General features: G+C 42.4%; 1 long non-coding RNA gene across 1 annotated transcript in view; it reads left to right on the top strand.

Annotated features, from left to right (window-relative positions):
* LOC311525110 overlaps nucleotides 1-3079 on the top strand; it is a 29926-nt gene extending 26847 nt beyond the window's left edge. Inside the window, exons 2-3 of the long non-coding RNA XR_014712687.1 lie at nucleotides 2640-2704; nucleotides 2809-3079. This is a non-coding gene — a long non-coding RNA (uncharacterized lncRNA). The remainder of the gene's footprint in view (nucleotides 1-2639; nucleotides 2705-2808) is intronic.
* The last annotated feature ends 20663 nt before the right edge of the window (nucleotides 3080-23742 follow it).

The following is a 23742-nucleotide window of genomic DNA, read 5'->3' as shown; positions in this document are numbered from 1 at the left end:
ACCCTGGGCTGAAGCCGAAGCGCATGGTGCCCCTGGCAATTACCCTGCTTGCTATCTGCTAATGCTGGCCCTGGCTTTGACATGCAAACAAAAACCCAGTTGTTGTGACACAGGTGGACAGTGGAGTTTTTATAGCATGGTTGGGGGGCCGCAGAAAGAAAAAGGTTGAGAACCCCTGGCATAGGTCACTTTAGAAGTCACTCTCTTATGGCTTTCCTCCTCCCGCTGCCTTAATTGAAAAATCGTGTTTGGAGGTGATGACAAAAGGCATCTATCTGACCAGTACTAGATATGCTTGCACAGCTCTGTGTATGCTCCCATAATGTACAAAGCAGCAATTGTGTGTCAGCTCCAAAACGAAGTTTACGATGTTTTTGAAGACTCTGTTAGTGCCTGTCAATGTTAATCTAGAAATGGCAATTGCAGTACAGCATGTTGAGAAGTTAGTTTATAGATCTGGTGGAGCTTGCCAAGAGGACTATATCCCAGAAGTGGTGATATCCTAGACGAGAGGAATCAAAAGCGAGGGAGGGTTTTTTGATTGATTTTAAAGAGCTGCAATATTGCATTGTGTCGTCACTAGGAAAGTGGCCATGGAACTGCTGCCTAATGCTACCAGTAAGCCATCAGGGAAGTATATCTTTATTAAAATACAAATACATATGGAATAGTTAATCCTGTGACACATGTCTACATAGACTTGCTAAATCTCGCTATTCTCAAAGTGATTTCTTCAGGATGAATTTTAAAAGGATTTTAAGAATCTCATTTAATGATGAATTTCCAATATGTTTCAATGAAACATTTATCCCTAATTTATTTTTTTAACCTCAAGCTTTTTTTCAAATTATTACAGCTCTATTTGTCACTTTTGTATTATTCCAGTAAGTGAGAAACCAAGAAATGGGTTGGAATCCTCAATCTGAGCATGTACAGTATTTGTCTAGGCCCATATGTGGCCTCATCATCAGAGTATATTGAACATCTGATGATAATGAATGGACCCTGTGAGGTTAGAGAAGTATTATCCTGACTTCACAGAAGAGGAACTGAGGTGCAGGGTAGATTGTCACTTATATAAGATCATTTAGGGAGTCTGTGGCTGAGCCTGGAATTGAACGTAGGTGTCCTGAGTCTAAGTCCAGTGCCCAATAGACCATCCTTACTCCCTCTACAATACTGCCATGAAGGATCAGTTTTTGAAAGGAACTCCAAACATGCATGCGCAAAATTTGCATGCAAGCATTTGGACTAGGGTGACCACACAGCAAATGTGAAAAAATCGGGACGGGGTAGGGGATAATAGGAACCTGTATAAGAAAAAGACCCAAAAATTGGGACTGGGGACATCTGGTCACCCTAATTTGGACATTTCCACTTGCAAGTTATGTGAATAAGAAAAGATTTGTCTGCAAACAGGTACTGGTATACAGATAGTCCAAGCTGTGTGTGCAAGTGCAGAACTATTTGCATGCAAACAAGTGTATGGACAAAAATATTTGGTGCATTTTTAAAGTCTCTTTGGAATTTGTTTCTGAGTCTAATCCTTTGAAGGGAATGTGCCGGGTGCTGCATAGTAGAACTGGTGTGGAGACTCAATAGGACCATGTTACCCTTTACTTACTCTGTAGAAACATCTGTAGTATCAAATGGCACTATTGCTTGTTGCAAGAGCCGTTTGTTCGTGCAGTTGTTCATCTTGTCCATACTTAACCCTGACTTTTGTAGAATGGTTCAGTGTGACCGCACCTAATAGTCCACTGTAACTCTTTCAAGCGTGCTGAATGTTCTTCTGAAATGAGTAAGTTATTGCAGTACCTTAACAGGCTATTTGCAAATATTCTGCTATTCAGATCCTATTAAAACTCCAGATTTCTTGCAAGAATTGTTTCTATTGTTGGGCTGTCCTTTGTGTGATCTGTGCTTCCCTAACTCTGCTGTCCTACCATCATTTGTGCAGAAATGAGAGAAGGAGAAACACTGGTACTCCCCTGGACTAAGTGTGGGCCTTTATTTTGATGAACCCTCTCCCACTGGGTGCTGGGGGAGGCAAGTCACTTGCTTCTAATTGTTTTGGAATGTTTTAAACTCTCAAACCCCCCACCCCCACCTGTTTTGTAGCTGAACAGTTTCATTCTCTCATATTTTCCTCCCTAGGATCCAGTGACAGATGTTGGCAGGATTGTTGTCTGGAAGGGATGGGTGTATGAAGGAGAGGTGCTCTGATTCAACTAGATTTCCCCCCTACCTGCTGCTGCATGACATTTAGTTGCCTGCCCTGGAAATGATCTGGGGGATAGCTGATTGCAGGTGTATCCATTGCTGTTACCCTATGCTAAACTCTGTCTGACTGATCTATCTTGCGTTCATCATCATGGCATCTGACTACATTTGCCATGGGTTATGTTGGGAAGTGGATAGGCAAATGAGGTGTTTGGAGAGTGCCACGGAGTAGTGAGTATATTTGAACTGGAATGTAAGAGTGCATAGTGTGTGTGTTTGTAATTTGGATGTCACTTTCGGCCAAATTTTGCAGCCCCTAATCAAGTAAAACTTCCTATTTACTTCAATCAGAGCGTTGATTGATATAAAGGCTGCAGAATCTGGTGCAACATTCCTTCTTGTTGTTTTCCTTGCAGATATCCACCATGTAGGAGCTGCTGCTAAAGAAGTTCTTTGAGGAATCTGTCAGCCCTAGCTCCCAGTAAGTAAGTGGCTGTGGTACAGTATCCAGCCCCTCTTCTCCCCTCCCTGTTGTTCCTTTTTGGTGTGTGGCATCTAAATGGGGTTTTGTTTTTCATTTCACAGGAGAAGATAAAGGAGAGGTTCCTACTGGGAGGAAGGGTTGGCCTTACAATTTAAGTGCTGCTCTGGGACTCAGGAGCTCTGTGTTCAATATCTGGCTTTGCCACAGGCTTCCGTGTGACTGGCCAAGTCACTAAATCTCTTTGTGCCTCAGTTCTTCATCTATAAAATGGCAATAATAGTACTGCCCAACCTCCAAAGAGGTGTTATAAGGTTAAATCCATAAATACTTGGTAGGTGTTCATATACTACAGTGATGAGAACCATACAAATACCTAGGTAGATAAAATGTTGTTTTAATTAGTTTGATTTTATTAAAAAGTATTTAAATAGTTTGTATTGCATTCAGTAACTCCAATTTTTTATAAAAAAGCACTTCTCAAGTATAACCAAGACCTGCTGATGGCCCTGGTTGTGGTATGCCTGCTTGAATCAGGGCAGGGAACTCAGTTGCTGACTGCACCAGGGAGATAAAATGACCACAGTGTTCTGTGGGATGGAGCTAGAAGGACCACCTGTAATAGTGCAGCTACAATGCTTGTTGTTACTGTGCACACACGGTGGTATCACACTATTGTGTGACGAGCGAGGGCAGGTGGAGGCATTGTGAAGATCTGTGACAAGAAGGTAGGCTTACAGTGATGCTCGTGAAACCCGTGGAAGATATAGTTACATACTCAGTTCTGGCCCAGCACCCCTCTGTCCTGAATAGAACAGAGTATTGTCACCCGCCCTAAATGTTCAAAGCTTAGCCACCCCAAAAAATTATGAGGTTGACTTAAAAATCATGAGATTTTTTTAAAAAAGCATTTTGGGTTTTTTTAATTTGCCCTCTGGTTTTTGAGCCTTCTGGATACACTTGGGCCTTGTTTTCAAGATTTTCTCCACAATCATGAGAGCTAGAAACTTACTTTAGTTTTAAAATAAAAGCTGAGGGCTTGTCTACACATGGAACTTTCTGGAATCTTTGAAGATGGATTAAATTAAACAGGAACAAGGCTCTCATTTCAGAATAAGAGTATCCACACATTGAGTTACTCTGAAATAGTTCTTTTGATTTTATATTCACACCCTGCTTAATCAGAATTTTCAGGTGTAGACAAGCCCTGAAATTCTCCTCTCATTATGTGACTACAGGAGTGGGGACTTTAAGTAAAACATCATATATCACAAGATTCACAATAATATTGTGAGAATTGGCCACATTGGAAGCGCACAGCTGGATTTGTAACCTGCCTTAAAGGGCCAGTACAGCTGGTGACAGTAAGCAGGAGCTTGAAAATATGAAAAATAAATCAACTAGTTGAATTGTTAAAGATTTTCTATAGTCAGACCCCCAACTCTGACACAGAAACAAAACATAATTCTTCTGTCTGCCCCTCGAGCCAGGTAGAGCTGAAATGCCACATTACAATTTTAACCCTTTACCACTTTTTACTTCAGCAGGCTTTGTCTGAGTCTCTAACAGTCCCAAACTGCTTCCAAACACAGAGGCATTGGCCACCAGGTAACCTAGCAAATGATCTTTGCCCCCACAAAAACACTGTCCTTTAGTGATTAGCAGAGGGAAATGATAAACACTTGACACGGGTTTGACATTCTATCCAATAGAATAGGTCAACAGCAGATGGACAGGGGTACATGCACTCCATTACAAATACATTATTCCAAGAAAAGCAGGCAAGCTTGAACTGCCTAAAAGTATGTTTCATATGATTATATTTTTTAACCTCCAGTGGCAGGATGTGGGGTTGTAAGATAAAAGCAGATGCTTTGAATATATTGCCTGAAACAAGAAATGGGCTGTCTGCTTCAACGTGATATTTTATTAGAAAAGTTCCTTCACCCATGTATATATGTATGTATCCTGTCTATAAAATATCTAAAGAAACTCATGGAAGATATAGTTACATATTCAGTTCTGTAGATTTACAAAAGCTGAATGAGTAGAGTCTCCATAGATTTTCACAGTATTTTCCAAAAGTGTGGGTGTTCTAGCTGTTAAATAATTGTTTTCTGATTCTGTATTTTGAATTGGAATTATTTTTCTGCCCTACTTATACAGAATTGTACATATGTCTGTATTTTATTAAGCAAATTTACAGATAAAAATTTTTGCCTTTGGAAAGGGGAAAAAAAAAACAACCTTTGCTAATATCTGAGAAAAGAGAGTTGTAGATAATTGGGAAGAACAGGCTGCTCACTTCCTTATTCCCTTTATCAGCAGGCTAAATTACAATGTGTTGCAAAATATTTTTCTACTGAAGTAGAAATTCACCTTCTGTGTTTAGGGGCCCAATCCCATTTTTTACTGAAGTCAGTGGCAAAACTCGCTACAACTCCAACAGGAACAGGATCGGGCCCTAGGATGCATCATGGCATTTTTATTCTCCTTGACAGAATAAAATGAGAGAGGATATTTTAGATTCTGTCAGTTATATATTTTGTAAATGATGTGACTTCACTAGAGACAAGAGAAATTTATAGGAATTTCCTTCCCAAATGTATGGAATTCTGTTCTCCCTGGGTATAGAGAATTAGCCTTTCTATAGAGTTTTTGGAGTAGCAGCCGGGTTAGTCTGTATCCGTAAAAAGAAAAGGAGTACTTGTGGCACCTTAGAGACTAACAAATTTATTAGAGCTTTGAAAGCTTATGCTCTAATAAATTTGTTAGTTTCTAAGGTGCCACAAGTACTCCTTTTCTTTTTATAGAGTTTTGGCATTTGAATGTTCCTTTTCATGTCCGGTCTACCTAGCCCTACTCTGATATTTTGATAGCAGTATTCTAAGACAAAACAAGAGACCATTCAACAGTATCTATTGATGCTGGACCAAGTTGTATAGAAAACCCATTGTACTGCACACTGCACTTCGGGAGTTACACTTCGTAGCACACTTGGTATATCCCACCTTTCTCCTGAACCATTGTTATGGGCTGTCCTTTCTAATCACTGGGCCATCAGGATGTCACAGACATACTCAGTTCCTCTGAATACACAGTAGTGGGTTAGTTGGAACAAGGAGCTTTCTTCCTCAGTCCATCTCTTTTTATTTTCCCCATTCTTGTGCTTTTGCTTTTTAGGCTCTCCCCCCAGCCCCGCCCCACTCACTTATATTATAGCTGCCCTCTGTCATAGTTAATTCATCATTATTCCTGGCAGCATAGACAGGACCTAACTAACTGTGTAGTCTATCCATGCTACAGCTTTGTTTATAAAAAATCCTCTATTATGCTTTCACATCTATATGCAGTTTTCTTGAGCTAGGGTGAGCAGCAATGTGGCTGGGCATTTGCGAATAGCCTCTGCTCAATCAGGTGTGCTGATAGTGTCAAACAGGAAAGCCATTCCAGTTTTTTTCTGGATGAGGATACAGCGTGTTTGTCTCAAGAGACCTTTATTTTGCTAGTTAGGGTCGTGCTAACTTGACATCTTGCTCAGGTTAGCTTGCTTCCTGAAAATGGTTTTAATAAGTGTTACTCATCATACCAGAAGCACAAAAGATGCAGAATGTTTAGACTAAATTCCAGTTCACCTGTACAGTGGGCGTGCAGCCTGGCAACAAGCTCCATGCCCTAGTTAGGCTCCTAACCTATAGAGCAATGCTGCATGCTGAAGGGGAGGGGCTGCTCACCAGGGGCCATGGAGCTGCTCTTGTGGCCATTTAGCCCTGCCCCCTTTCCTCAGAGGCAAAGTCCCTCCCAGACTCTACCTTCCTTGTCACATATGACAGTGGGGGTGCACTGGAGTGATGGTGAGGAGGTGGTGCCTCCTTTGATATCTTTGGCTTCCCTGGCTGACTGACAAGTTGGAAAATGGCGATAAAGGCCAGTGGTCTTCTCTCCCTCTTTCCACTCAGCATCAGAGCTGGCTGACTGGTCCAAAACACAGCTGTTGACTAGGAGGGTGGCCCGTCAGCACCAAACATGCACCCTACCGTGGGAAAAGGAAGAGTGGGTTGCCAGCACAGGCTTCCATTCTTTACCAGCCTCTCAAGTGCTGTTCTTGGGGGAGACATACTGGGACCTGCCCCTGATGCCCTCTCTATCCTCTGAGCAGGGCACCCTGTGGAAGCTACTGCTGCCCCTAGACAGGAATAGCTTTCTGGGCTACCAGGCGAGGTAAAAAGGGGTTGGGATAGCATGAGCACTCTGCCCTGTCCTGGTTATAGATCAGCCCCTCTTCCCTTCCTGCGCTCTCTGACTATCCTTAAGATCAGTTAGGACAGCACAGGCCTCCCCTGTTTCAAGTAGGGTACTGCATGCCCCTTAACCCCTAAAATGTAATCAGTGAATTCTCACTAAGTATAATAGCTTTAATAGCTTGGTGATAATGTGTGAGGGACAAATGAGGTGTCTGCTGCACTGAACAGAATACTGTAGAATCCCGGACAGTGCTACCCAAGCTGGGAATTGTAATTGAGGTCCTGTAGTAGCAAGTTTCTGGATCTTGTCATGCCAGGGAAATAGACTGATTCTCTAGGCCCAAAGGGAGCAAAACCTGGAGGAAGATGTTCCAGATGGCTGAACATGGTTCATTTGGCTCACTTTGTTGGAATTACACTGAGCAAATGACTGAACTCTAATAAAAGGCTTCAGTGGCAGCTGGAACAAAGGAGCTGAAGAGCGTATAAGGTAGGACAAAACAATTAAAACCAGGACTACTTAACCACTTACAGCCTCCAGGAATAATCACGTCGTTTGCTGCATCTGGGATATATCGCTTCCGCATTTGTCAGAGGCTTGTGATTTAAATAAGTAAATCGTAGATTAGGTTACAAATAAATATAGTTTATTTGCTTGTGGGATACTTTTTCAAGAATGAAGCGGAGATGATGCATATGCAGAATTCAAGTAATCACTGGATCAGTCAGGTGTATTCATGTCACTGGAATTGGAGATGGATCAGGAGTTTTGAAATGCACTGCAGCTCCTATAGGTCCCTATTCTACAACCCTTACTCACATGGAGCATTATTTACCTGCATGAATAGCCTAATTGTACTTATTTGCAGGGGTAATTGCTACTCAGTATACGCAAAGGTAGCAAAATCAATCCTTAATTTAAACAGCTAGAACTTATGTGAGAGATTTTCACTTTGCTGCATGTAAATAAAAAGTCTTCAAAGAACTGAGTAGGCAAATTTGACTTTTCCTATTTTTGGCATCTTCTGTCTGCTTCTATGGTACTAGAGTAAAGAGTTTCTAGGATAACATTTCTATGATATATATGTTTATTTGTCTAGCTTGTTTAAGAAGAATATATTTATTTCTCCTTTGGTAAGAAGCAAACTTTAGTTTCTGTTCGTTGCTGTGTTTTGAAACTATTTCAGGTCTTAAAAAGACTGATTAAAAGGAGAAATGGAAGACTCAAGCACAGATTTATTCTATAGTTTTTCAATAATTAGGTTAGAGTTCCACTCAATATTAAATAAATGCCAAAGCTACAAACACATAGTGGGTCACATCAGTGGTCCATTTTGGCTTCCAACAGTGGCCAGGGCCAGATGCTTCAGAGGGAATGAACAGAACAGGGCAATTATTGATTGATTCGTCCACTGTCATCCAGTCCTATCTTCTGGCAGTCAGAGGTTTAGGGACACCCAGAGCATTGGGTTTCGTCCCTGACCATCTTGTCTAGTAGCCATTGATGGACCTATCCTCCATGAATTTATCTAATTCTTTTTTGAGCCCAGTTATATTTTTGACCTTTGTCACATCCCCTAGCAATGAGTTCCACAGGTTGACCGTGTGTTGTGTGAAGAAGTACTTCCTTATGTTAGTTTTAAACCTGCTGCCTATTAATTTCATTGGGTGACCACCTGATTCTTGTGTTTATGTGAAGGGGTAAATAACACTTCCCTATTCACTTTCTCCACACCATTAATGATTTTACAGACCTCTATCATACCCACCTGTAGTCGTCTCTTTTCTAAGATGAAAAGAGACAACTTTTTAATCTCTCCTCGTATGGAAGCAGTTCCATACCCCTAATGATTTTTGTTGCCCTTCTCTGTACCTTTTTCAATTGTAATATATCATTTGTGAGATGGGCTGACCACAGCTGCACACAGTATTTAAGGTGTGGGCGTACCATGGATTTATATAGTGATATTATGATATTTTCTGTTTCCTTATCTATCCCTTTCCTAATGGTTCCTAACATTCTGTTAGCTTTTTTGATAACCGCTGCACATTGAGCAGATGTTTTCAGACATTTTTCGTGACTACAAGATTTCTTTCTTGAGTGATAACAGCTAATTTAGACCCCATCATTTTGTATGTATAGTTGGGATTATGTTTTCTAATATGGATTACTTTGCATTTATCAAATTTCATCTGCCATTTTGTTGCCCAGTCATCCAGTTTTGTGAGATCGCTTTGTAACTCTTTGCAGTGAGCTTTAGACTTAATTATGAGTAATTTTGTAACATCTGTAAATGTTGCCATCTCATTGTTCACCCCCTTTTCCAGATCATTTATACATCCGTTGAACAGCACAGGTCCCAGTACAGATCATTGGGGGACCCTGCTATTTACCTCTCTCCCCTGTGAAAACTGACCATTTCTTTCTACACTTTGCTCCTGGAACCTTAACAGAATCTCCTTAAGCATTGTCATATAGTCTTTATCACATATTGCTTCTCAAATAATAATGTAATGTCATACCATTTTTGTCTCTTTATCTTCCATAGTATGTGTAACATCTTCCAGCTATGTCTGGTGAGCTTAATTTCCACTCCCTCTTTGCTCTGGATGTTTATGAATACACCAAATAGTGAAAGGCACATTTTTGTTTCTTTTTATTCTTTGTAATATTTCGCACATTTTTCCTGAAGGAGCCCTAAATACTTCATAAGCTTTCAGGACCACTGCAATGCAGTCACCTGTATGAGGGTGATGGCAGCCAGCTAGTACTCAGTTTATCTACCTTCCAAAGCAGGGGCGGGCAAACTTTTTGGCCTGAGGGCCACATCGGGTTTCTGAAATTGTATGGAGGGCTGGTTGCCAGGCGTGGCCCGGCCCCTGCCCCCTATCCGACCCCCACTGCTTCTCACCCATGGACTGCCCCCCTGGAACTCCTGCCCCATGCACCTCTCCCTACCTGCCCCCCGCCGCTCCATCCCACCCCCCCTTCCTAACTGCACCCCCCCGGGACCCCTGCCCCATCTAACCAACCCTTCTCCCTGACCGCCACCCCATCCAATCCCCCCCTTCCTGACTGCCCCCCGGGGACCCTGCCTATATTCAACCCCCCTGTTCCACACCCCTGCCCCCTGACCACCACCCTGAACTCCCCTGCCCTCTATCCAGCCTCCCCCGCCCTGCTCCCTCTCCACTTACCCCACTGCCTGGAGCACCGATGCATGGCGGCGCTACAACCGTGCCACCCAGAGCACCAGGACAGGCAGCCGCGCCGGCCAGCTGGAGCCAGCCATGCCACCGCACAGCACAGAACTGGCGGCGCAGTGAGCTGAGGCTGCGGAGGACGGGAAACAGCAGGTGAGGGGCTGGGGGGTGAGCCTCCCGGGCCAGGAGCTCAGGGGCAGGGCAGGAGGGTCCCATGGGCCATACTTTGCCCATCTCTGTACCAAAGGATGGAATTGGCCTTGCCAAAATTTGGACCTTTGATGCCAGGGCCTCTGTGTATTTCAAACCTGATACTTATAGCTACTTCCCTTGGCTATAGAGCACATTTGAAAGAGGACAAATAGCTTTGAATTTTAAAGAATTCCGTAGACAGAGAATTTTTTATAAAGCTCCCAGGAGGGAACAAAGACCTGCATTTAGTTTTGAACAATCCTTTCCAAAGCAGCCAAGTGTATGGGAAAACCAAACGCCTGTACTCGAAACAAGCAGGTGAGATGATAAATGATGAGGGTAAGAATGTGACACATTTTGTCCTGGAGTCCTGTGATAGGGTGTATCAGGCCCTTTGAGTCCCCCGGCTGGAGGCCCTGTGGTCCTACCACACCCTGCCTCAGGAAAAAAAGCATTGAAGGCAGGTCCTCCAGGCCTACCTGGAAAAGATGCAGGGAAGCAGCCAATCACAGCCCAGCAGACTCAGTTCAAAGGGGCTACAGGGTCTGAGCAGGGCAGTTGCTGGCTGGGACTAGAAGGGTGAAGAAGGGCTGGAAGGCTGAGACACTCCACAGGTAAAGAGACTGGGCAGAAACTAGGGTTGCCAACTTTCTATTTGCAGAAAACCAAACACCCTTGCTTTGCCTGGCCCCTTCCCTTCGCTGTGGCCCCGCCCTCACTCACTCCATCCCCCCTCCCTCTGTTGCTCGCTCTCCCCACCCTCGCTCATTTTCACTGGACTGGGGCAGAGGTTGGAGTGTGAGAGTGGGTGAGGGCTCTGGATGGAGGTGTGGGCTCTGGGGTCGGGCCAGACTTGAGGGGTTTGGGGTACAGGAGGGGACTCCGGGCTGGGGGTTGGGGCCAAGGGGTTTGGAGTGTGGGAGGGGGTTCTGGGCTGGGGAAGGGGTTGAGATGCGGGTGGGGGCTCCAGCTGAGGGTGGTGGGCCCTCGGCTGGGGCCGGGGATGAGAGGTTTGGGGTGCAGGAGGGGGTTCAGGGCTGGGGTTGGGATGTGGAAAGGGGTGCAGGCTGGGGGTGTGGGCTCTGGGGTGGGGCAAGACAAGGGGTTTGTGATGTAGGAAGGGGCTCTGGGCTGGGGGTTGGGGCCAAGGGGTTTGGAATGTGGAAGGGGGCTCCCGGCTGGGGCAGGGGTTGCGGGTATGGGTGCAGGCTCTGGCTGGGTGTGTGGGCTCTGGTGTGGGGATTGGGATGAGGAGTTTGGGGTGCAGGAGGAGGCTCTGGGCTGGGTCAGGGGGTTGGGGTGTAGGAGGGCGTGAGGGCTGCAGGCTCCAGGCCATGCTTACCTCAGGCAGCTCCCAGAAAGCTGTCAGCATTTCCTTCCATCTCCTAGGCTCTGCGCACTGCCCCCCCCTGCAGGCACCGCCCCACCGCCTCCCCCTGCAGGCACCGCCTCCGCAGCTCCCTTTGGCTGCAGTTCCTGGCCAATGGGAGCTGCAGAGCTGGCACCAAGAGCGGGGAGCAGCATGTGGAGCCTCCATGGCCACGCCTAAACTTAGGAGCCAGAGGGAGATGCCAGTAGCTTTCTGGGAGCCATGTGCGGCCGGGCAGGCACCCTGCCTTCCCCACTGCGAGCAGCCAACCGGACTTTTAATGGCCCGATCAGCAGTTCTTACTGAAACCGCCAGGGTCCCTTTTCAACCAGGTTTTCTACTTGAAAACCAGAGGCCTGGCAACCCTAGGAGAAACACTGCTCAAGCAGAGATAGGACTGTGAAGCTTTCCAGGTGCAGAGACCTGGGAGAGAGAACCCTGTCTAAAAAGGGGGCATAGCCAGTTACAAGCTCTCCAAGCAAATGAGGCCTGAGAAAGACCCTGCTCAGCGAGGGAACAGAGAACCCAAGACGGTGGTGGGACAGAGTGGGAAACCACCCAGGAATGCAGCAGTAGCAACAAGCAAAGAAAGCAGCATGTGGCTGCTACTTGGAGGGTCCCTGGGTTGGGACTCGGAGTAGTAGACGGGCCTGGTTCCCCCCATGAGCCACTGGTGAATTGGTCAAAGCCCTGAGAAGGGGACATGTTTTGTTTTGAAGCCTGAGAAAGGAGCTAGAGTTTAAACAGGCCCAGAGACTGGGCTGAAGACCCTGGAGAAGGCCAACCCTTTGTTGGACTGCATTACCACAGAAGAAGTTTCTTCATACATTTAGTCTATATGTGGTTTAGCCAGAGGGCTGAGCCACTGAAGACCCTGCTGATGAGGGCAACAGCCGACAAGGGGCAGCGCAAGCAGAGAGCGTGCAGGTTCGCACGCAACCGACAGCAGGAGCTCATAAGAGGTGAGTGCGCACTGTCACAGGTCCTCAGGAGAACTATAAGGACTATAACAACTGTAATGGTGTCGCTATCATATTTAATTAGGTGAAAGCTTTTCATGGCAGGGACTGTCTTTCACTCTGTGAAATATCCATTGGTAGCTTACACCATTCTTATGTGTCACCTCTGAAAGGGGCCTCCTATGTTTACAGAGGTATAAGATGGAATGATATAGATGGCGAAGCATATTTTCCACAAATAAAACAGGCTTGTCATTGTCCTCATTATGCTCAAGACTTAATACTAAAGCAACAGGGCAGTTTGCACAAGGCCTGCATACGTTCACATCAACTCTTAAAGATAAACTAGAAAGAAAAACAAGGTAATTGTACCTTTTTATTCCTTCTTTATGACCAATAGAGATAACTTCAAAGGTTTGCAGTTTAAAATGTTTATAGATTAGAAATATCTGGTCCTGAATTTTCTGTTTTTGTGGGAGAGCCGAGTGGAGGCTAGTGAAATAATGACATCACCTTGAAATAAAACCTTAGCTGCAACTTTTGCATACCTAAACTGAGAGGGGAGGGATGCTTAGACTGTTCAGACTGTTATAAATGTTGTTTGGTTCTTTTTGCTAAGACCTGCTTAATGACAAACAGAATAAAATGCACTTTGTGAAAGTTTCACTGTCCCCTTCCCTTTGCAAAGTGCAAAGGAATGTTGTAGACCAGCTTTTAGTCTATTGTGAGGTCACCATCCCATTTGAGCCATCCAGCCCGCCAAAGGCCATCCAGCAGAAAAAGAGGAGCCCAGATTTGAAGGTCTTGATTTTTCTAAGGTAAAAAATAGAACCCACCCTCTCCTCCCAATTTTCTTGTGTAGAGTTTGTTTTATCCTGATTGAGAAACAAACAAAAATAATAACCCACTTGGATTGCTAGTGTTGTAATTTCCCTGCAGTCAATGGAGTTACACCTCCTGAGAATTTGGCCTATTTCTTTTCCTGTGCAGTTCACCTGTTAAGAAATAAACATTCAATTTGCATGTGAATGTGCTTAGTATTAAAGAATAAGGTACAAGAAATGCACAAAAATAGATAAGTGTAGGCCTGTTTCTAAATAAAATATTTTCCAAAGTTTTCCTTGAGGCATCAGCAGCTCTTTGACACGGAATCTGATAAAAATACAGAAAGTAACTGCAGTGATCCAGCTCCCATTGCCCTCGACTTGTGGTATTTATTCATTTAATAAAATATAGTGTATATATTGTATCCTAAGTTGGAATGAATTATTTTAATTGTAAATGTCTGAATGTTTGAATAGACTGGGATACAGCGAGACAATGGTATCCATGACAGAGGGAGCCAGTCAATTTAAAAAAGAAGTTGTGCTCTTGAAAACTGTTAGGTTCCCAGTAATTGAATTGCTCCATTCTCATGGCAGGTACAGTGCAGTAGCAGCAGTGGTGGCTTCCCCATGGGCTTTATTGATAAGTTTTTAAATACAGCTGTGCATAATGCTCACATAAAACCCAGAACCCAGCCTGAATCAGGATTGTTTCAGGTTCTGTTATGTTTGTTGCCTAATCTGGATTGATTCTACCCATTGCACAGAATTTCTTCTTCCATAGGCAGCTCCAAGGCTCCACTTCACCTGTTGATACATTTAGAGGTGGGCTGCTTACTTGGCTTCTGAGGCTGGGTGACTTCTTTTGCTCTGTTTCAGTTCTTCAAGGGGCTCTGGAATTTTCATGGCTGTGTTCCTTCTCTTAAGACAGTGGTGTACCTGTTGTGATGTGAACGTTTGTTCACTGGGAACTGAACTGTATTGAAACCACCAATTCATTTCCACAGAGGTCACCAAAATTCCATCAGATGGTAATGACAGTCACTACTGATGTGGGCTGGATATGAGCCAGTGATCTAGAAGTGAAAGGCAGTGTCACCCATTACCAATTCCCCTGAGCCATCGAGTCCCCCTGCTTTTCACTCATCTTTCTGCTCCTACAGCTCTCATAAGTTAATCTTTCTTCTTCTATGTCTAATGTGATCATTTTTCTTCTCCTACTCATCTGCTTTTGACTTTCCTGACAGTAGGGCTGACAAACACCTTTAGCATTTTTCCTTCTGTTGCCGTAAAGCATTAGTCAGTAGTACAGTGTGTAGCAGGGATTTAAATAAAAATGGGAGCAGGGAACTCCTTATATTAACCTTTCACACCTATAATAGTCCAGTAACTGTTATGTTTTTAAAACTCTGAGATCTTCTGATAATGAGTGCTGGCTGGCAGGCTGCAGCCTATAAACTGTACAGGGACAAAAAAAGGATTCATCTGATACAGGATCCCCAGAAGGGGACCTGAATCTCATCAGTGGGACTACAGATGATAATATCCTGCTCTACTGTAACTACCTCAGTTTCTTTTTAATGAAATAAAAACAGCCAAATATAGAGTCAAGTCCCTTGGGGAGTTGTTCTTTCTGGCCTCTAGTTTTCTGCCTTTTTTGGGGGTAAATCTATGGATAAGATCAAGTTTTGGGCCAAACATGGGGCCCAGTCTGCACAGTCAAATCTGCCGTGTTGTGGGGGATCATAATGTTCCCCAAAGGTGTCATAATGTGGCTTGGTCTTGCCTGTGTAGATGGGACTAGTCTGGGGCGCTGTGTGTGCAGGGGGGTAGCATGGATTATAACTGCATGTCACTGAGCCATGTAATAAAAATTCAGACTAGGACCTAGGACTGGACCTGGGTGAATATTGCAGACCCTGTTAGAATTCATTCTTCTGACAAGGTACAGATCCCTTTTACTTGTGTTTTGTATACATTTGTTCAAGTGGATATTTGCAAATATGTATTCACATGAATATTTACTGTGGAAAGGAGTTTGGATGGCCATTTTGAGATTGCTTTGTGGCTGCAGAAGTTTTCCAGTTAGGGAAAAGAAGCAGAACCATGTGACTAAGTTAACCAGTTTACAGTAATAAATTATGAATAGCATCTACTCACAGCAGTAGTTGCAGTAAATCAATTGAGAGTGATCTATCTGTCTGAAATATGTTCTCATAATTTATCTGTTGAATAAAAACTTTGCTAGAGTTTGGCTAGCTTGACATTGGTCAGTTTAATGTTGCCCTTTAATGTGTGGTGTTTGTATGAACTAATACTATAGGGAAACCTCTTCTTCTACCCTATGCCGCTTCTCCACCCGCAAAATTAGAGAGACTAGGGCCTACTGTTTCTATTTAACATTTTTATTTAAGTTAGCCAGGAGGTGTGATTTCTTCTATAATCCAGTGCTTGTAGGCGTATGATCCTGCCAATAGAACAGTGCAACAGATATGAAACAGAGATGTGCCAGGAATCATATTGTCTATAGCACAAAGTAAGAATAATTGAAAGGTCATATTTCAATGTCATAAATTTGTTTTCTTCACCTCGCTTTTAAATTAACCTTGAAATAGATGGCATGCTTTCTATTCTTCCAAAAGAAAACTGGAAATTTTAGGAATTGTAACTAAAGCAAATAGAGTAAACCTTCTCTTACTGCATAAGTGGACTGTAGTTGGGAATCCCCTATAATTTATATATGAAGTCTTAATATTACTGTAAATTAGCTGGTGTAAAAATCTAATATTGTTCTGCTGCTTCCTTCCATGTATTTTATTACATGCTGTATCTTTTCAGAAACAGTTTGCACTTATCTTAGAGTTTTAAATACTGCCCTGGAGAATAAACATTTCATTTCAGTAAACAATCCTCAGCAGTAGATTTTTACCACAAGTAGTTTGTTTTCAATAACACGTGCTGGTTCTTGGAGTCAGATTCCTAATGGAACCATAAAACCTATGTCTATCCCCACATCTCACTTCCCCTCTGTCAACTTTGTAACAGATGTGTCGTATTTTCTGTAGTTACAGGTCAGCTTCTGTAAATAAAATATGTTTAACTATCATTGGTTCTGGAATTGTAAACTGACATTTACAGTTCCAGGGCAATTTTTTCTGGCAGCAGTGCCTGCTCATTAACTTACATGCCACTGATTTTAAATTGTAGAAGTTCTGAGTAAAGATTGCTTTTAGTGTAGTCAGCATTACAATACTGTTTGGTATTGTTATAGTTAATCAACAGCTAGCATTTCCATTATGAACCTTTTTTATTTTTTTCAGAAAACAACCCACATTTTTTGTAAGAGGCTGATTTAAAATATTTGCTTCTGCATCAACCATCCGACACGCCCTTACTATACAGGACTATTGATGTGTACGGCTTATGCTAGTCATGTTTGATTCACATGTGCAAGGCATACAGGTATCATGATGATGTGAACAGTGTAAGAATCTGAATAGAATATGCTGTCTTATGTGCAGCACTTTACCTTATGATATAGACTGTACCCATGGCATATTAGAGGAAGGTGATGTAGGAGCATTAGGGACCAGAATCAAAGTCCATTCAAGTCAATGGAAAGATTCAGTTCAATGTACTTTGGATTTGGCCGTAGATGTGGGCCCATTAGAGGGCTGTGCAACACCTAGGGTCTTCAGAAAGAATTCTGGTTGATTTAGTAGTCAGTTAAGCTACTTGAGATTTGGGGGTCAGATTTTTTTTAACAGTGCCTCTCTTACTGAAACTACGTTATGAGTATGTCTAAATAGCAAAGAAAACCCTGTGGCTGGCCTGTGAGGCTCGGTTTGCAGAGTACTTTCATTGCTGTGTAGACTTCCAGATTTGAGCGGCAGTCTGGGCTCTGGGACCCTTCCACCTCACAGGGTCCTCCAGCCTGAGCTCGGAAATCTACACAACAATGAAGCAGCCTCACAGCTTGAGCCCCACAAGGCTGAGACGATTGGCATAGGCCAGCCACGTTTTTTTCTTTGTATGTAGACACACCCTTATAGGTGCTGGAACTAGAGGTGTGAGGGGAACTGCACCCCTAGTTTGAAGCGGTTTCCATTATACACTCAGTTTACAGTTGATTCAATGGCTGTCAGCACCCCCACTATAAAAATTGTTCCAATGCCCCTGCATACCCTATGTGTGCCCAAGTAATTTCAGCTTTTGCACTCAAAATTAATTGTGGGTGTCATTTAGGCCATTTAGATGTTTACGTACTTGACTCTTAGAGCTGGTTGAAAAATAGGAACTTTTTTTTAAACAAAAATGTCCCCTTCTTTTGTCTAACTCTACTGATTTTGCCTGCATAATAGAAATATATATGACTAAATGATCTAAATTGCACCACAATCAGTTGTGAATGCAAAATTGTGCCCACTGTTGTTTATACCTGCAAAATTGAGGGTGCATAAAGGAATTCCTGGTTTAGGCTAAACTGAAGATCAGGCATTTACACCAGTGTAACTGAGAACAGAATTTGGTCTCCAGTATTTTATATTTCAGTATTTAGTTTCTTTTTATATACATTTACTGTTCTGCCACAACTTCTATTTATGTTACTAAGTACTTGTTGTTGTACTTAGATAGTAGGTTGTATTCTAATGTCAGTTACACAAGTGCAAATCACAGCAGAATGTAGCTGTATGTGCGTTAATTGGTATATGACCTAGGGTTGCCAGGTGTCTGATTTTCAGCACTGCTGGCTGGGCTGTTAAAAGGCCGATTGGTGGCACAAGCAGGCTCCCTACCCGGCTCCCTGCAGCGGCCGGCATGTCCCTCCAGCTCCTAGCCGTAAAATGAGGTGAAAATGAGCGAGTGAGCGATGAAGGGGGAGAGCAAACGATGGAGGGATGGGAGGAGGAGTGAGTGGGGATGGGGCATTGGAGAAGGGGCGAGGTAGTTCATTTTTCTGCAATTAGAAAGTTGGCAACCCTAATATGACGCTGAATGGGCATCTGGGAATTTTCAAACACCTGTTCAATGATGATTCCCACATTGTATTCTAATGCTTCTCCGGCGAAGTTACTCTTGTGTTGTGAGGGCCAATTCTATGACCTGTGATTTGAGTGTCAAGCTAACTAAAATATTTAGTGTTGCTGATATGCCTGCAACCTGTCATGTCTACATGTCTACCTGATCTGTGGGTGGAAAAATTAGGGGCAGGCTATGAACACTTTGGGCCTATAAAGGTATTTTCTTAAAGAGAGATAGAATAGATATGGGCACAATAGTCCTGGTCCTGCAGTCCCCATTCATGCCAAAGTCCCATTGAAGCAAATGGAGTTATGTGTAGGGACTGAGGATTAGGCCCTATGAAAGGTATATATTCATATCAGGTATTCCCAAAACAAAACAAACACCTTCAGCCTGCAGTTGTGTTAAAGGATATGGTTCTCGGAAAATATGTTGGCTAGTCATTAATTTCTTCTCACAAAAATTTTAGCTACATTGTTTTTATGAAGGGGGGAAAATCATCAATTTTACATGGGTGCCTAATGCTTGTAGATGAGGATTAGGTGAACATTGGTTTATGCATGTAAATCTCCCTGGGCTTCAGAAATCCCTTTTTGCTAAGGATAAGGTCTGATTACACAGTTCACAGACTCAGTTTTATATCTCTTTTATAAAAGAATACTGGTGTCTGCATCATCAACACAAAAACAAAACAAATTAAAATAAATAAAACCCGACAAAAACTCTCTGAACCAACCAACCAATCAAAAAACCCTCCAAAACACTGCAAACAAATGAACAAGCAAGTTAAAGCAAACAAACACAAAATCTCAATGTAACTTTCACCCTATACTACTTTTATCCTTAAGGGAAAAAATAGCAACAAAACAAGAAAAACTCTAAAAGTAATTTGCCTGGAAAAGAATTAATAACAATGTCAGTTCGCTTAAACATTTATTGCTCAAAATAATCCTAATGCATAGAATTTCCCAGTACACATCACTAACCATTAACAGTTTAAATTAAATCAAGAGTATTTCAAAGGCAGCATGTTGTACAGACATTACAATGGTGGGTAGTAGATGTTAACTATTGTCTATAGTAATCAGTGTTATCTCCCTGTTTTTATGTTGATTAATATTGCAGAGCCCTCCTAATCTAAAGTGTTAATGTTTCTCTAGAGGAACAAAGGGCCCATTTTTAAAAGATGGTAGATTGTTTGAAATCCTCCACCTCCCTTCTGTAGTTACAGAGGGACATAAATACAGAGGGACATACACGCATGGTTAGACAATGCCAGGAAATGAAAAGACTGAGCTAGAGGGCTTCACGGTTCCCTATGTGCTTCAGAGCTCTTCAGCAGTGCTCTCTGTGAGAACATAGGGTTTGTGGTCAGTATAAGAGTGGCAGTGGTGTGACTAGTGGGTCCATGAACTGAACAGATCCTCTGGATGCAAATCTTGTGTGTGGGGAGTGGGGTATGCCAAGCCATAACAACCAATTCAGCTAGGGGGCTGGAGCAGTCACTGAGGCCTGTCTATGCAGGTCTATGCTCTGCCTCCAGATTAGGAAGGAGGACTCTATCCTCTCTCAACAGTTATCACTGTTCCCCCTACAAAGCTAATTCTTGTGAGCATTGTACAGAGGATGTGTAGTTCACCTGACGTGTACCAGGTTTTTAGCAGTATATGCTATGAGGAATCTCATGTTTTATAGCCATTTAAAGTCCTGTGCTGCCTTGTGAAAAGAGCTACTACTGTAAAAATGGGAACAAACTACGTTGCTAAAGGGTGCAGTTCCTTCCAATGAGCAGATCTGGTTCCTGTCCCTGCTCCCCCCCTCTCCCCCACACAGAGGCAAAGCATAATCAGTCTAGATTATTTTAATTACAAATTAAGGTAAACAAACAAAGAACACGGAAAAGATAAGAATGGGCCTTTCCTTCTGTAAGAGCTTCCATCTCAAATCCCCTCACAGCCCTGATACCTGGTTGACTGGCAGGCAAACTTCTTATGTCTAATGTTGCACTTACACAGAAACAGAATCACACCTGTGTGCCCAATGCAAATTCATAAACATGCAAGAAAATGTTCATGAATGTGTTTGCCAACAAAAGGGTATATAGGCTGACCTTGATTGGGACAAACCTGGTTTGTGCTTGTAGTCGTTAACCACAGTTCATGCTGTGGTCGATAGCCCACTGCTTGTCAGAAGAGTCATTGTTGGTAGTGTGCAGGTAGCTGGGTGTTTTTATGGTTTTGGTTTTCCTTTTGTTCTTGAATGGCAGTGGGGAATGTCCACAAACATGCTCACTATTAAGATGTGGTCCAGACCAGTGGCTCACAACCTTTCCAGACTACTGTACCCCTTTCAAGAGTCTGATTTGTTTTGCATACCCCCAAGTTTCACTTCACTTAAAAACTACTTGCTTATAAACTCAGACATAAAAATACAAAAAAGTGTCACAGCACACTGTTACTGAAAAATTGCTTACTTTCTCATTTATACCATATTATTATAAAATAAATAAATTGGAACATAAATATTGTACTTATATTTCAGTGTATAGTAAATAGAGCAGTATAAAAAAGCCATTGTCGGTATAAAATTTTAGTTTGTACTGATTTCGCTAGTGGTTTTTATGTAGCCTGTTATAAAACTAGGCAAATATCTAGATGAGTTGATTACCCTCTGGAAGACCTCTATGTACCCCAGGTTGAGAACCACTGGCCCAGACTATCAAACAGTTTGTGAACCTCTGTGTTGCTAATCTCAGCAGTTTTACCAAATCATCATCTGCTTTTGATATTATGGATCTTTTCCAGGTGCACATGAAAGAAAGCACCTGTAGGGGGAATGTCTTGTACTTTGTACTGTCTTTAAGAGGAACAGTAAGTCGTCTTAGTTTCATGCAAATAATTCCTTTCTATCTTTTTCTAAATGAACACATTTTGTGAGAAGAAATGCTATGATTAGTTATATTTGACTAGAGTTAGGACTTTTAAACTATTGATGCATTAATACCCTTCCTTTGCTGGATTAAGGAAAAAGGCCCCATTTTAATTCCCGCTGTGATCATATAATTTTCTGTGAGATACAAAGGCTGATGAGAAATGGATTTAGAATGTGGGATTTGATTTTATGACTTTGATATTCCCCTTAAAAGAGAGTTTTTTAAATTGTGTTTTTTGTAGAGGTTCTGAATGGACTAGTGTTGTAATGGTAAAGCAATTGGACACAGCTTTATTGGTTAGGATCATTATCTTGAGGATGCTGTACCACATGACTGTGTGGGGTAAAGAAAAATATAATTTATTAGCTGTTTGTAGTAATTGAAATTAACCAATTAGGGATGAAATTGTCACATTGAGATGTAATGTATTTATAACCTGGAAAATGAGAGAGAAGATCTAACTCCCAAACAAGACCTAGGGATGATGATGATGAAATTCAGCAGGTGGAGCTTCATCCCAAGGGCAGAAATTTGGTGTTGCCACAGACTGCTTTGAAACCAGAATTAATTTGCCTCTTGTACCCTGAGGTGGAGTGGCTGAAATATTGGTATTTTAGAAGTAAATTAATAAGTGATCTCTGGTTATTGTCAGTAGTTCTGTTCCTTTCAATTGTATTCAATAGTTTATAGTGGAAGACAAAGGAGATTTTTGTGGAGAATAAAAATCTGCAAGATTAGGGTCTTCCTAACAGATATTATGGTAATCTCTAGAGTCTAAATTTCCATGGGCCTTCAAACATGCTCTAGTATCTTCAGTATTAAAAATCCTATCCCTTGACTTCAGCTGTCTCTTCAACTACTTCCCCATCTCCTCCTTTCAGGCTCAAACATTGGCCGATCTCCTTGGCCACATCTTCTCAATCTGTTGATGCCTTTGGCACAGCTGACATGCTTTCTTCTGGCCTTTTTTTGTCCTTTGACTTCCAAGACTCTGTGCTCTCCTACTTTTCTTCTTTCTTCTCCTACTGCTCCTCCATTTTCTTCTTTGGTGGCTCCTCTCCTGCCCCGTCTACCAGTATTCTTCAAGGTTCTGACCCTTGCCCCTCTTTCTATGCTATGTTCCCCATGGGCAAAAAAAGCTTGTAAAGCTTCAAATGATACCTCTGTGCCGCTGACTCCCAAATCTCTGTGAACTATCCCTTCATCTCCAGCTGCCTTTCCAATGTCTCATACTGGATATTCTGTCACTAACTCAAACCCAACACCATCACTGTTAACATCACTAGTCTCCCTGTCACCTATTGGAACTTCAGTATTCATCTTGACTCCTTTCTTTGTTACCAAATCCTTTTGGTGGTGGTTCTGCATTTCACAAACTCCTCTTCCTTCCCATCCCCAATTATACAATGCTTGTCTTTGTCTTGTTAACCTGCCATTGTGACTAATATAACCTCCTCTCTTCTCCAGCCTGCTTGCTTCTCCCTTTACGCCATTCAAATCCATACAAAATGCTGCTCCGATAATGCTCTACCTATGCCTCTTCTCTTGCTTTGGATACACTACCTCCCACCTCTTCATTTCCCTGTACTGGCTTCCTTTACTGTCCTCATCAGTTACATGCTTATTGTCTTTACCTTCAGGCTATGAGCAAGTCTACTCTTGCTTACATTTCTGCTCTCATTTCTTCCTAACTTCCTTTTGTTTCCACCAGTCTTCTCATGTAATTATTCCATTGTTGTTTCCTTTCCTCCATTCTCAATTCTTGTTTTTGATTGCATCTTCTTCCATTCTGACCTTTATGCCTGCCTTGTGGGAGGTTGGACCAAAGGATGCATGCAGTAATCTATGAAGTAAATGTCTTATTACCAACAAAGGACGTCTATGTTATTTTAAGTTATGGATGGGCTGTACATTTCAGGAACCAGAAGTTATATTTCAGAGTTGAACCCAGATATTATAGTTGGGAAATGGTGGATAAACTGGAGAATACATGTGAATGATAATGTAAACTCCAACTGTTTAAATATTATTCTGGTTGTATATAAAAGAATAGATGAATAGCACTGAGAATACTTTATCAGCTTGCTGGAGGTCATTAGTGCTGGGACCTGTTCTCCATTATTTAGAATGCATTTAATGTTGATTTCCCTAGGTTTAAAGGGTTTTATACACTTGGTTTAGAACTAAGAGCCTTTTCAGTCATTCCTTTCCATCCTTGATAATGCCATTTCTCTGGAATGCATGTTAAAAAATTGAAACTACTTTGGATCTAAGTGCCTCTGTGGTATATTG

The sequence above is a fragment of the Lepidochelys olivacea genome (genome assembly GCF_965140295.1).
Source record: "Lepidochelys olivacea isolate rLepOli2 genome assembly, chromosome: 8".
NCBI classification, from domain to species: domain Eukaryota; kingdom Metazoa; phylum Chordata; order Testudines; family Cheloniidae; genus Lepidochelys; species Lepidochelys olivacea.
This window is presented reverse-complemented; position numbering and strand designations above follow the sequence as displayed.